Here is a 12485-nt window from a genome sequence, read left to right on the forward strand (position 1 = left end):
ACTCCTGCGAATCCTCCCTCGCCCACCATGGCTCCAATGGGCTGGATCAGCCCTGACAGCGGGGAGGCTGGCAGAGGGCTCAGCCCAGCATCAGCAGCATGACAGCAGGCAGTTACCTCCCAAAAGACCATAAAGCACTGGCTCGCTGTAACGGTATTAAAAACCAACGAACCAAACAAAAAAATCTCCATATTTAGGCTGCTAATACGCTGTAACTATCAACTCTCCTGCTGCCCACCACCATCCAGCCACTACCCCATCACAACTCTGCTTCTCTACCTCTTTAGGTTTATGTTGGAAGTTTTTGGAAGCAGAGTCCACTTTTGCTTCATTTTCGCATCACTCCTACCCCACTGCAAAGCCGGTCTATGCCTGGGGTTCCTGGATGCTGCAATAATACAAATAACATAGAACCGCCAATAAAAATTGCTTCTTTCTATCTGCCAACAATTAAAGCTCCTATGCAGGGGCGGTGGCCACATGCTGCAGGGTATTACACACCGTGTTGGCCTTTCAGGAATACCTGGTTAAAATATTTACCTGTTTGTCCAAGCCCTTCCTGCTTAAAACTCTGTCTTTAAAGGCAGAATCTAACTTTAAGAACTTTTTTTTTATTCCTCTTCTTTGATCAGGGAGATAAGAACCACGCTTCAAAGAAACACAGTCAACCAAGCAAAACAAGAATAACTCGTCATATAAATAGTTTCCTTATACAAAATACACTGTTTTTCAACTGGCAAACTATTTATGCAGGAGACGTGGTATTTTTAGTAGTAGTACACACACCTTCATTTCTGACAACTCCTGCAAAGTCTCATGCAAATTACCCCCCTCAGATTAGCAGGCAACAAGGTGCTGATCTCCAGCAGCTCTGTTCCTTGAAAATACGCTTATATAATTAAGCCTAATAATCCTGAAGGCTTCAAATATTTGTAACTGCCCCCCCAACAACCATGCCAAGAGACCCAAGTCAACAGAGGGCACATGTTCCCCAACGCAGACTTTTACAACGTGAGGATGACAGTGATACTGCTCCAATAAACCTACAGTGGAAGTGTATGACTAATTGTATGAATTAGTCATGCAGTTGTGAGCATGTGTCGTAGCATTATCAGAGGGCAAGGCTCCGGGAAAACATGCACGCTAAAAATCAAAGTCAGCCCGCAGTGAATAAGAAAGCAAGGCCTGCCTTCTGAAGAGCCAAACCCCCCGCTCTCCTCTCAGGAAACCTATTTGTTTTGGAAGCAAGGATTTGCGCTGCCATATTGTTTGGCAACATGTTTCAAACAACAGATACCCATCTTGAGCAAATAAGTTGAGATTTAACATTTCATCATGCCCATCGGCTTTGAGCCAGGTGCAGTATTGCCAAAGTTACTACTGTTTATTATCTACCATCAAGAGCTGTTTGTCCCCTTAAGTGGCAACTTGAACTTTAATCATTTTCACAAAACAGCTCTGCAAAGCTGCGGATACTACGCTGCTTCCCAAGCCTCTCTGCAAATCTGTGGCTTTGCATCCATCTTCTCCCGGTTTCTCTCCCTGCTGCTCTGCCAGAGGCCTAGGTATACAGCTACAGATGCACACATATCATGTGAATTTCTGTGTTTGAGGTGCATTTTTTACTTTCTCTTGTATTAGAAAGCTGATGGACACAGCATAAAGAGTTCAGAACCCACACATCTTTGCTGAAAGATTCTGCAGGCAGAAGATCGCAACCTCTAAACTGCAGCGGGACAGCGCATTTCAAGAAAAGTAAACGAAGCATCTTTTTTGTTCATATAGATTTACCATCTCTTGCTACTTGAACTCACCAGGAATATTATTCCTTATATATATATTTTCATATATATATCTATATACACACACATGCAAATTTTATGCACACACACATATGTATGTATATCCTGCCAGCCCACATAAACCCGGTCTTTTTCTTTTTTTCCCCTCAGTCTAAACCTGCAACACGAAGACTACAAGCCACGAGACAGGGTGAAGAACACACAAGCACCACCCACACGAGTCCAAATTTCCAGTTTTAATATACTTTGCTGTGTCACTCTTTTTTTTTTTTTTTTTTTTTTGCTATGCCATACTGGGGTAGTAAAATTGATAGCTACCGTATGCTGATCGAGCTTCCAGTGGAAGCCGGCAGCAGCCCCAGACGGCACTCCACACCTTTTCACCTTTGCAAACAGAGTCTTTTGGGTGCAAAAATTAATAATAATAATAATCAGGAGATCATCACCCAACGCGCGACCCAGTTCTCAGCCACCGAAAGGTCAAAACGCACCTAGGAAACTGGAGGGCTTGAGCGTGTCTAGCGTCTAGCAACCCACATCGGAAGGAAACAGCCTTTTTGCAAGAGATTTTTCTCCCAGGAAATGTCATGTTCCAGCGGCGGGAGCCCCCCCCCCAGCTGCACAAACCGGGGCTACCGCTCGCATCGGCACCAGGTACTCGGGATCACTGGCAGCCTGCTGCTGCTCCATGTCTCCCAGAGAGAAACAAGCAAATTCAGGACAAGCCCGCGGCTAGGAGCGGCCAGCCTGGACACCAGCCCCCCGCAGAGCCCGCACCCCACCCCGCCCCAGCCTGGAAGCCCAGGCACCCCCGGCGGGCCCGCTGCCCCCGCAGCCCCCCAGCCCCGGTACCTCACGGCGGCCACCGGCTCCCGCCGTTGCCTCGGCGCTGAACTTCACCGCCTGCGCTGACAGCCGGGACCGCCCCGCCGGGCTTGGGGGGGCTGCTTCGGGGGGCACACCGGCGCCCACGGCGGGGCGGGGGACACACGCACACACAGGCGCGATGCCACCGGCAGACAAAGAGCTGTCACCTAAAACGCCACCGAACGCAGCGTCCTCCCGGCCCGGGGGGTGCGCGGGCCCCCGCAGGCCCGGCCGCGGCGCCGCTGCCTCCCCTCAGCCATCTTCCAGCCGGGAAGGGGCTGGGGCGGGGGGCGAGGAGGGAAACTGCTCTCTCACTTTTTTAATCAACTTTAGGTTAATAAGAAGAAGGGGTGGGGGGTACCGAGGGAGGGCGGACTGGGATTCAGCCGCCCCGAGGCGGGAGGGGCTCCGCCGCGCAGGGTCTCCCGGGGCGGCCCTCCTCAGCCCCCCGTGAGGGAAGGAGGGCGGGCGAGGGGCGAGGGGGAGGCCGCGGCGCCCCTCCGCGCTCCGCCCGCCGCCATGGCAGCCCGGGGCGGGGGGCCGGCCCGGCCCCCGTCCCCCTCCGCCCCCGCCGTGACAGCTGCGCCTCCCCGCAGGCCGGGGGGCTGCGGCGGGCGGCGGGGGCCGGGGGCGGCGTGCCGGCCCCGCCAGACACACCCCCGCCCTGCGCGGCGGGGAGCGGGGCGCCCCCGGCCGGCCTCCCCCCCGCGCCCGCCCGCCCGCCCGCCCCGCCGCCAGCTGCGGCGCGGCCGGGCGCCACTCACCTGCCGCCGCTGCCTGGGTGACAGCCGCCTCCCCCCGCCGGGGCTGAGGCCGCGCAGCTCAACGGGCAACGCGACAGCGACTCCCCCGGCCAGGCGGCGGGGGCGGCCCCGGGGGTGCTGCCGGCTCGCAGCAGCCCCCGCCGCGATCCTGGTGACCGGAGCGGTGGCGGCGGCGGGCGCTGCTGGGGGCCCCGGTTCCCGCTGCGCGGCTCCCGGGCACCCGGGGCCCCTTGCCTGGGCGGCGCGGCACGGCTGCGGGGCTCCGGCTCGCTCGCCGCTCTCCCTCCCGGCGGGACGGGGCGGAGCTGGGCACGGAGGACGAGGGGGGCGGTGTCGGAGGAGGCCGCCGCGGCCCGGCCCGGGTCCCTCCTCCTCCCTCAGCCGCCGCCGGCCGCCATCTTCCCTCCCCCACCCCACCCCCCACCGGCGGCCTCTCGCCGAGGCCCGGCCCGAGCGGCGGCAGCGCGGGGCAGAGGCGCAGGGGAGGCCGTGGCCCCTCCGCCGCGGCCCCTCCGCCGCCGGCCCGCGGGCAGGGGCCGGCGGGCGCCATCTTGGAGGCAGAAGGGGCGGCCGGGGCCTGCCCGCCGCGGCCTGGGGGGCTGGGACAGCGCCGTACCCCGGGGGGGAGCCCCGGGGGGGCCCCGGCGCCATCACCCCGGCCCCACGGCGGCCTCGGGCCTGCCCTCCCCACGCCTCGAACCTCCCCGGGCACCCCGCGGGCCAGGCGCGGCCGTCGGGGCAGGCCCCGGCAACCAGTGCCCCGGGGTGAAGAGGCTGCGGCAGGGCTCCCGGAGCCCCCAGGAGCTGCTGCCCTGGGGGGGGGGAGGCTGCCTGTGCTCGAGGTACCTGTCAGGTTTTGTTTCCCACTCGCCTTCCCTGGCGAGGCTTCAAAGACGACTTAGAGGCCTTCATCTTGCGGGAGCGTTGTTCTCCATCTGGGCATCAAAAGGGCAGCCATGTGCTTTGGGAACAGCTGGGAAGACCAAAACGAAGTTCAGTAAGCAGGATGGGGTGAGAGACGATCCCATGCAGATCTCGACCTGCTGTGCAGTCTCCTTGCTGTCATTTTTTGGTTACTTCCACGCAAAGCTGCCGTGCGTGGAACTGTCATAATTGCTCCGTCAACTATTTTATCACATTCAGGTTGTGTCTGGTTACGATATTCGTCCTCTCTGTGGAACTGTGAAATCCCCAAACACCTCGTGTGTCATGAGGCAAAACAGCTCAATGGGTTGAACAGTTAAAATAAACCAGAGCTTCAGGTGGCTTGTTTTCCTCCACGGGGGCTCTTTATTCCTCAGGGCCTTGAGAATGCCTGTGCTACAACAAAACAAGTTGTCCTTAAAAGGCCCAGTCAAACACACAAAAAATGGCAAAACCATCCAGTGTGGTCACCCATGCTGTCATCCAATCTGGATTTTTGTCCTCCTCGGAAGCCTGCACCTTGCTTAGGGGTCCATGCGGTTACCCTCTGAGGTCCTCTGCTTCCCAGAAAAAGCCTGTGCAAGCTGCATTTCATAACTGCCTCCTTATCTCTGGAGCACCTGTGGAGGGAATGGGTAGGATAAGCCAGAGTTAACCCTTTGGCAGGTAAAAGACCAGGGAATTGCGATTGCAGGCTTATTAGTTGTTTTCTGTCATTTTGGGAATCAGTAATACTCATCCCAACCTGGCTAATTGTAGGTGCGTTTGTATAGAAAATGCTGCATGTCTTGCCTATCTTGAACTAGACAAATAGTTAGTAAACTGGTTTTTAGGAGAATTTCAGGCCTGTGCATGTGAGCAAAAGCATCCAAACGAGCCAGGAAGCGGTGGAGAAACAAGAGGTGGACAGCAGCAACCTGAGATCATGTACCCGCAACAAATCCTCTGCTGCAAAACTCACGCTGTCCACAAGGTAACGAAGGAATGCTTCTGATTCTCCTTTAATTGCATTCTTGGTAGGGGCTGAGGCAACATTAACAGCCACTGCATGCTGCTGCATGACCCTTCGTTGCAACACATCTAGGTGGAAGTGCTAATAGATACCTTCTGGTCCTGTTCCCTTCATGACAGCAGCTAGGGAAGGAAGCTGTGTAAAAGTCCCTGAGTCTTCCTGAGCTGCCAGCTCTCCACTGCCTCTGCAGGCTATGCCCACTTTGGTTTCATTCAGGCAGAAAATGCTCAGCCTTCGCGACTAGTACCGAGCTTGATGTTAGAATATTTCCCCTCTGTGAATTCCTCACGAGAAAGTAATATATGAGCTAATCTCAGGCAGCAGGGACATTGTAAGTTTTCAGTGATATTAGCACTGAGAAGCATAAACCATTTTTATTAGTTTAGTCTGCAAGTTCACGTCTAAATGGAATGCAGAGATAAACAATGCCAGTTTTAAGTACATTACAGAGCTGTCAAGATTTGACAGTTTAAATGAATTAGACTTCAAAACATATTATGAACAAGATTAAATGTCTTATTGAAATACACAGGAAATAAAAAGGAAATCATCAGCAAAATTAAATTATTTCAAAACTTCCCAGAATTAAATCCAAAACAAAGGCCTCTCCCACCAGGTAAGTGATAACATGGTGGGTGAGACTTTATCTGGGGCAGCTCTATTTTCCAACGTACCTCACGGGACAGATAATTCACTGTTGTTAGATCTTTTTAGCCTGAGCACTTTGTAAAACAAGAGGATATGATTATCTTCATTTTATATATACAAAGAAGTGTTTAAAAGGTTTAAGTAGAGGTCAAGCAACAAACGAGCTATGGAATTGCCAACCAAAACAGCACTGAGGTATCATGGTTGTCCTGTTCCCTGCCATAAGCCCTCTGCTTGATGCTGTCACTTGTAGCCTATTTTCCCGTACAACTTACTTGGGCTAAAGGCCATTTTCAGGCTTTATTTCATTTTATGAAGCAGCCTATTGTAAGGGTTTCTTGCAAGCCACAAGTAGCCTCAGTACAGTTGTTAATCTAAGAAGGCAAAATTAATAGTATGGAGTTCTGTAAAGCTTCTTGGCCAAACTCAGTACTGTAAATAAGTAAGAAATAATTTCTTTGATTATAGTATTGCCTCCACTTAGTATGAGTATGAATTAAAGCTGAATACAGGCTTGACTGCTTCAGGCTGCGTTCCTCTGTTACTACCAACTTGTTTATCCTCTAAAAAAAGCGAGAGAAGTATTAAGATTGATCTAAATAGGGGATTGAATGGGGATTGAATAGGAATGCCAGGTGTGGGAGCACTGGGAGGAGCAAATGGTAGAAGGGTACAAGAATGGCATTTGGTGATGGCATCTGGACTAGCAGGTCGCTAGGATTGTGGCATGTGTCTGCCTGTATGGAGCCAGTCTATCTGTGAGCAGCCAGGGAACTGGAGAAAGAAGGTCCCTCTGGAGGGGGAAACATCACTATCAGCTGCTACAACAGCTAAAAGCCAGCACCTGAAAGAATCAAGATCTGAGGATGAACATCGCTTGTCCTCCCCCTCATCTTGAGACAGAGCAATGGACACAAGCACTACGTCACCTGAAGGTACTACCTGGACACTATGTGGGGCTTCTGAGCACGAATGAAAATATGACTGAGATCAGCTTTAATTTTCTTCTGCCTCCTCAAGTCTCAGGCATGCTGTGCTGTTGCCAAGTTGTGCCATCGTTTCCTGTGTGACAGCCTTTTTACTAGTGTTCAAGACCACCAGAGGTTTGGGGTTTTATGCAGCAGAGGGTGTATTTCACTATAGAAAAAAAAAAAAAAAGATTCCAAGCTGAGAGCAGGACGCGTTTAACACGCAGGTTGAACACCTCCTCCGAACCTCTTACATTTACAACTTTGCAAACACGCCTTGACCGAAATTAATGCACAACCCCATTAAGGTTAACGAGTTGTTTCGCATTCAGACACCTACTTAGCCCATACCGGTTTGTGCGAGCACCTTGGCCTCGCTGCAGACTGCGGGGCTCGGAAGAGAGCGGCTGCACGCCTGGGAGGAAATGCTTCCCCAGGATGGTTGTTGGAGGCAGCGCCTGCTCCCAGCACCACTCGGGGAAGCCTTAATGAAAAGCAGCTCATCAGCAGTTACGTAACCTAATGATAATCCGGCTCAGGCCGGGCAATACTTAAAGCCACAGCGTCTTTCTAACGTGACCTATTTTATGCTCGATGCAAGGGTAAAAGTATGTGGTTTGTAACTTCGCTGGGTCTTTTACGGCAGAGTTATTGCCTGTCAGTAGAAAAGCCCCCTGCGCACGTTTCTTCTGCTTTCCTGGCTGCAGAGCAAACACTTCGGATTTGTCAGTGGCTTTTTATGGTATCGGCTCCAAGCTCAGGCAGAGCAGAGAGCAAATTGTAAACAATTAAAAGGAAAACACTTAATGTCCTGCAGGAAACGCAGCATACTTTAAGTTCAGCTTCAGAAGCTGCAGAGGGTCCGGGGGTATGTTACAAAGCAGTTCTGATGCCATGTTGAACCACACAGAAAGCTTTTGTGTTTTTATTAGACCTCAGAGAACAAAAATGTATGTTTCTACGTTCCAGGGTCATATTTACATTTGACTGAAGAAATTCATTAAGATGGCACTGGTATAACTCAGACTTGTACAACTGGCCAGCCCCCTGTAATATTTTTTTTTCCCCTCTCAATCTGCAGAAGTATCAACAAGAGATTAAACCCAGAGATGTTGATTCAGACCTCAGCATTTAATCTGACCACAGATGGTGTCAAAAGAGGGACAGCCATACAAAATAGCAACAGCTTTTTTTCCTAAACCATCGGGTTTTTTGTTTAATACAGATAGAGGACAAGTGGCCAAATTTAAAATACAGAGGAAATCTCAGTTTCCTACAGTTCCTCTCCTCGAGAGCTTTGAAGCGTTATTAGTGGGCTGATTTCTGTCAATGATTAATAATGTGTTTGTATTTATGTACTTAAGTTATTATTGTTACTGTTATTAATGCCTGTCTTTCCTAGGATAAATGTTTCATTCCTTATAACACTGGACGAGTTAATGACACAGCTGGTTGCAAAAAGGAGGTTGTGGTATTGTGCTAATGGTAAGAAATACTGCCTGTTACACATAGGTATACACATTTTGGATGACACTTATGTTTACCCAGAACCCCTGTTGTTTTCAAATCGGTGATGCCAAGCTTTATATTTACTGCCACAAGGGATACCAGTTTTTGCAAAATATACTACCATGCATGGTACTTACTGCCGATGGATTCCTAGAGCAGATCATGTGGATCTGCTGATCTCCTATGGGTTGAAAAAGTTGCTTAAGCTAATTCAGAGCGTTTTTTAAAAGCTGATTTTTAATGCCCAACATTACAGCACTTCAGGTGCGAAATTAAATTACTTCTAAAAAGGTTTACAAAACTTCATGTTGGTAGAAATATTTCATGACATTTAAAGGCAATAATAATAACAACTTTAAAAATTGTGGTGATCATGTTTGTTGGCTGTTGAAATATCTTCCTGTGGAGACTGCAACCAAAACACTGCTGCATTGTCCTAGCATTTAAGAAACAGAAAGCGGAACTGAATGTAGATTATTAAAATAGTGTGGCTGATTATAAACTCTAAAGGGAGATCATGTAACCTCATTTCCTTATCTCATCTGAGCAAAATGCTAAAAAAAGGGGGGTGGGGAAATACACTTTTTCAGTTTTAGTCATCTAAGCACAGAAGTAAAATACATTTTTAAATGCATTTAAATATGCTTCAGAGCCCCTCAAAGTGGACTTGTTAAATCAGAAGCAAAGGAGTTGTTCTAGATGATTAAGGGGTAAGAGGTAAGGGTTAAACAGCTCCTTTCAGCCAGTACCAAGCCCTTGCACAGGTCAGCTGTGCTGGGTCAGATCATGTCGGTATCAGTGCCTGTGTTCGCCCCTATCTGCGATTCACCCCTGCTGGTAATGTGCTTGGCTAATGCGATAATACTGAATATAGAAGAAAGGAGTATTTTCTCATTTTTTCCTGACCCTATTTTTTTGTTGTTGCCTTTTAGGTGGCCTATGTAAAAAAGAATTGATTGTTTCAGTCTGTTGGTAAGTGGAATGGTAACTCCCATCAGAGTTGGTATAACTTGTCCTTTTTTGGCAATCACACCGGAGAGACGAGTGCTGCATAGGGAATAAAGCAGAGCTATTCTCCAACCCTAGAGAGATGATCCCACTGAGAACCCCCTCTATTTACTCATCTGCACTTAAAGACTGTCAGTTTTATTCAGATATCTAGTCCGTCTGTGAAATACTTTTCCTTAACCTACTTTTAATGCCTTTGAAGTATCATCTGCTTCAATAGTTTGAAGAGCACTAAAGCCCTCATGCAGCCAATAGGCACTTAAGTGCTTACTTTTAAACCCGTGAGTAGTTCTGTGAGGTGCAGAAGACCTGCTGCTGTTAGACAGACCTGTCAGTCCATCTACTTCACTCCGTTGTTTCTGACAGCGCACAACACCAGATTCCTGCTCCTACACCTCATCTCCACCTCCCTTCCCATCAATGCGCTAGGAAGAGGAGAAGGCAGCTGATGCTACCACAACTTCCCCACTAACTGGGGATCTGGGCTTTCCACAGGTACCACCACCGGTGCTGACCCCACCACAGCAATCACCAGGTTTGCGTTGTGTCTGTCCCTGTCAGTAGAGGTTTAACACAAAATCTTTCCCCTTGCCTAACCATTAGGAGCTGCGCTGCAGCTTGAAGCACAAGGTAGAAGAAAAAACATTTTTTCCAAAAAACCTTGTTGGCCTTTGCTACGGGGGTCCTGGGTATCTTCTTATCCTTAAAAATGCCTCAGCCTACCTGGGGTCTGCAAAGCTCCTGGCCTCTGCGAAATGTAGGTCCTTAGTTGTACCAGAGACCCCTGCAGAGGCAGGTGCGTTAACCTGGATAACAGATGCACCAGAAGTGATTAGAAATGCAAGAATAAAACAGGAGAAGCAGTCAAGGAGAGAAGAAAGAGGTAAAGGTGGTAATGCAGCGGTACAAAATGCAGGATAAACGTGAAGCAGTATTTGTAGTTAGAGGGTGAGTTCTTTATCATTTCAAATCAACAAAGTACAAAGGGAAGATGGGTACCCTTGTCACAACTGGAAATTTATAGATCATGAACAAAATTGTCTCCATTTTGTCCTCCACAGGTAGCACAGAAGAATGAAAAATCACCGAATATTGAATGTTGGTTTTCTCTGCTTTGGTTGCTTTTCTTTCACCATTTGTGTGTGTTCAATAACTTTCCTTGCTGGTCAACAGCTATGGCTGAAGTCAGAAACGAGAAAGGAACTGGAGCAGAGCAAGGGCAGGGAAAAATTTAAAGCAATTCTGGCATCAAACATGAGCAACCCTGTTTCTGTCAGTGCAGGAGGTGCCTCCTCATATCGGTACTTGTAACCCCTTCCACGGCTTTGAAGATGACAGAAAGTTGTTGCAGCAGGTCACCGACATTGTTAACGCTTCAGGATGCAACAGTTTTTCACATTCAGGATGCAAACACATTTTCACAGAAGGTAAAATGTGGGGGTTAAAAAAGGTATTAACCCAACTTGGAGAGGTTATCCTTGTTCCAACTGGTTGAAAATTAGTGTAAACGAATTGTAATGGAGTTTGGACATCTAAGTGACCTGAGACATGTGAATGGAGAATACTGCAGCCTAAGGTTAAACTGAATTTAAAATCCCAGAATGCAATGGTAACTGAAACCGGGAATGAGACATGTTTAGATCACAGCTTTCTCCTTTTGAAATCGGGCATCCTTCCTGAGAAAAAGAAACCCATAGGTTTAACAATACAAGACTTCCCCTCAATAGCACCAAGGCAGCAGGGTGCCCCACTGTTGCATGGCAAAAAATGTTTTGTGGGCTTTTTTCAAAAGCTAAAGTCCATAAAGGAAGTATTTACAGCATGTACACACGAATGGGTTGGGTGTAATGGTATACAACATCGTGGGAGACCTAAGTAGTACTGGTTTATGAGCTGAAAGGTTTTAACTCCTTCAGTACAGAAACTAACGAAGAACTGCCTAAATTTGGAGGTACCATGCATCACGTTCAATGACAGTGAATGTCAAATTTAGAAATCAAATGAAAATTAATGAAGTCATATTGGGATCATAAAACATGGACCAAAACCAACAGAAATGTGTGTGTTTGGGGGTTTTTTTACAAAAAACAGGACTAAAACTAGAGAATATTTTTAGCATTGCTACAGCTTGTTCCCAGATGCAACTGGTTGCTGTTGAGACTACTGAGAGCTTAGTAGGCTCTCTCAGCAACAACCTCTTACCACAAAAATACCCGCTACCATAAACTTACATCATGTAAAATCTGATAACCAAGTTGATATAAGTTCCAATCCTGGGAATGAAACGAGACCACATTATTAAGAGACGTGAGCTAAAGTATTACCCATACAAAAAAAGAACAACTGCCAGAAAAATTAAGTCTGGGCAAACTGCGCACACATTTGACATGATTTACCAGTCACTATGGCTAGTCAATATTAAAGCTCAATAGTTTGGTGACGGTGTACTGACAGATTTAGAAATACACTGTGAAAATGGAATTAAATAGGTCTTACTAAATACAGTCTGAAAGATCTTGTGGTCCTGCTGAAGGAATAACTACTTGTCCGTGGCACCAGCTAGTAGTTAATGATTCTTGGACACATGACACAGGAGATGGGAGCTCTGTTTATGTTGTTTCTCTGCGTCCCCTTTGGTAGGGGTCACATCAAAGAGCTGAGCCCCCACCCCAGAGTGAAATTTGTGCGTGATGTCTCTAATGTAGATCAAGAGGTAAAACACATGCAGTGTTCACCCTCTGGTACAGTCAAGACCGTCTAGTATGGGATCCCTTGAGTCAACTTACTACCGAGTTGCAACAAATGCAGTGAGGAGCTAAAGCATTAGCAAACTGACAGTCAACAAGAAATCTTTCTGTGAAGTTAGTTTGAGAGTTGGTCCCCCCCAGCCATAGCTGCACTGCAGTTAGCATCCCGCAATTGTCCTATTTGGGCCTAAATGGCAGCTTTCGTTCCCCTTGTCTTGTAACGAAATAGCATCGGT

At 48.5% G+C, this 12485-nt stretch overlaps 1 protein-coding gene and 1 long non-coding RNA gene across 9 annotated transcripts in view; one reads left to right on the forward strand and one right to left on the reverse strand.

Moving 5' to 3' along the window:
- The window catches only part of NCOA1 (nuclear receptor coactivator 1), a 179630-nt gene extending 175902 nt beyond the window's left edge, over positions 1–3728 (reverse strand). For 7 of the 8 annotated variants that reach the window (XM_037390790.1, XM_037390792.1, XM_037390793.1 and 4 more), the window contains exon 1: positions 3434–3728. The gene's annotated coding sequence lies outside the window, so the exon portion shown is untranslated. Of the gene's footprint in view, positions 1–2654; positions 3249–3433 lie in introns of those variants that run through there. The other variant, XM_037390788.1, reaches the window with a different exon arrangement.
- A 1457-nt stretch (positions 3729–5185) lies between these two features.
- Positions 5186–11543, forward strand: LOC119150198. Its single transcript, XR_005104961.1, has 4 exons — positions 5186–5330; positions 9427–9466; positions 9998–10037; positions 10564–11543. It is a non-coding gene; the product is annotated as an uncharacterized LOC119150198 (long non-coding RNA).
- Positions 11544–12485: the final 942 nt, after the last annotated feature.

The sequence above is a fragment of the Falco rusticolus genome, chromosome 6, assembly GCF_015220075.1.
Source record: "Falco rusticolus isolate bFalRus1 chromosome 6, bFalRus1.pri, whole genome shotgun sequence".
In the NCBI taxonomy this organism is placed as follows: domain Eukaryota; kingdom Metazoa; phylum Chordata; class Aves; order Falconiformes; family Falconidae; genus Falco; species Falco rusticolus.